Here is a 2,227-nt window from a genome sequence, read left to right on the forward strand (position 1 = left end):
CATAGCTTCTGGTCTCTCAACCGAGGTTGTTGAGACCATCCTCCATCCAGAGCTCCCTCTATGAGGGACTGTACTACTTGGTACGAAGACCGCCAGCTCGACCCAGCTGCCTGCCCGTTTGGTAAAGTTCTGGAGTTCCTGCAGGCCTGTTTATCCACAGGGTTGATCCGCACCACCCTAGAGGTCTTCGTGGCGGCCATTGCGGCCTACCACGCCCACCTCGGTGGCCATTCAGTGGGAAGACACCCTCTTCTTACACGTTTCCTCCACGGTGCGCTGAGGCCGAGGCCTCCGGCCAGAGAAGCTTATGCTAAGTGGTGGATCAGGATGCTATTCCATAGCCTTGAGCCCTCTGATCTCCCCTCTCCTTCGGGGGTCAAGGCTCACTCCTCCAGAAGTTGGCCTTCCTGATCTCCCCTCTCCTTTGGGGGTCAAGGCTCACTCCTCCAGAAGTTGGCCTTCGGGCGGCCCCCGCCTACTTTAGCCATTCCTGGCTCCCTTTTCTCTTGCCTTAGTTGTGCTCTTCCACACTAGGCAGGGATTTGCAAGTCTGGCGGCGTGGGCATTCTCGTTCCCGTAGCGTTTCGATGCAGCTCGAGTTCCTGAAGGGAACGCCTCCAGGTTACGTATGTAACCATGGTTCCCTGAAGGGAACGAGACGCTGCGTCTCAGGGCCATACTTCCGGCATCCCTGCCAGCGCTTGCTTCACTCCTGAAGCTGACGCCGGTTTCACCGCACATGCTTTTATACTTCCTGGTCGCTACGTCACCCCGCCCGTGACGTCTCGCCCATCCATTGGACTGATTACACATGTGATTCAGAGCGTGGTCACGCTGGAGGTGTTCCCATAGCGTTTCGATGCAGCGTCTCGTTCCCTTCAGGGAACCATGGTTACATACGTAACCTGGAGACGTTTTTATGCGTATGCGAGGATCCGTGTACAGTGCAAGTCGCACATGTGCATTGACTTGGTTTTGCACTAATCAATTGTTCCAGAGTGACAACACTAGCCCAGGCCGAAAACAAAACTAAAGAGATGGAACAACAACAACAAAATAGTGGAGACTGCAACAACAGATGACCACATTGACAAGCTTTTGTGTGAGAGGGTTATGAGACAGCAGCAACTTTAGTTTAAAAGAGTACAAACACATTTTTATTGTATATACTTCATCATAAAAACTTCATATATCAGTTTCTGTGAAGATATGTGCATTCCTACCAGGACATTCTTATCATTTAATACTGATAAACCGTGGTTTACTGGGAAACTCAAACAGCTTCGTCACGCCAAAGAGGATGCTTACAGAAGTGAGGATAAAGCCAGGCTAGGAACAGACTAACAAAGGAGATCAGAGTTGCTAAAAAAAAATACTCAGAAAAGCTGAGAAAAGAGCTTTCAGCAAACGATCCGGCATCAGTATGGACTGGTCTGAGGAAGACACCACCCCCACAGTCTGCGGAGAATCAACAACTGGCTGACGATCTGAATGTGTTTTACTGCAGATTTGAAAAGGATAGTACAGATGTGCATTCGCTTCACAAAACAAACAAACAACAACAAAAAAAAAACTTAACAAGTCATGATTCTCTGCCATTAAATTGGCAAGCACGAGCAGGCAGAGGCGGACAAAGTACTTAACTCCATTACTTGAGTGAAAGTACAGATACTGCTGGTCAAACATTACTCCATTACAAGTAAAAGTTGTAAAGACAGATTTTTACTTAAGTAAAAGTACAGAAGTACTTGCTTTTAAAAGTACTTACTGTAAGTAACAAAAGTAAATTTCCCTTTTTATGTCAATGCACTTTTTATTATTGTTGTTTGTAATACTTACAATACTTCTGAAGCAACTTAGAATACATTACACCTGCTGAATACACTGACTAGCTTGTAGTATATTTGGAATAAAGAGCTTTTAGAATGTTAAAAACCTATGGGGAAAAAAACTAAACAAAAAACATTGAACACCCCTACACACCCCCACAAAAGCAGGATGGTAGTGATCTCACACAGTAATTTAACACTCGGGAATTTACTGTGTAGGCCTAATAAATAATAGTCTGTTGCATTCAAATAGCCAACATTGTGAATATGGAAACATTTGGATTCGAGCCAAATGAGAGAGTAAGAAAGCGGATTATAGGGCCAAACAATTAAAAAAAGAACATCTCCTGAATAAAGTCATTGGCCTATAATGCGAGATTAAACTCATTAAATATCCA

The sequence above is a fragment of the Sinocyclocheilus grahami genome, unplaced genomic scaffold (genome assembly GCF_001515645.1).
Source record: "Sinocyclocheilus grahami isolate Dianchi unplaced genomic scaffold, SAMN03320097.WGS_v1.1 scaffold944.1, whole genome shotgun sequence".
Classification (NCBI taxonomy): domain Eukaryota; kingdom Metazoa; phylum Chordata; class Actinopteri; order Cypriniformes; family Cyprinidae; genus Sinocyclocheilus; species Sinocyclocheilus grahami.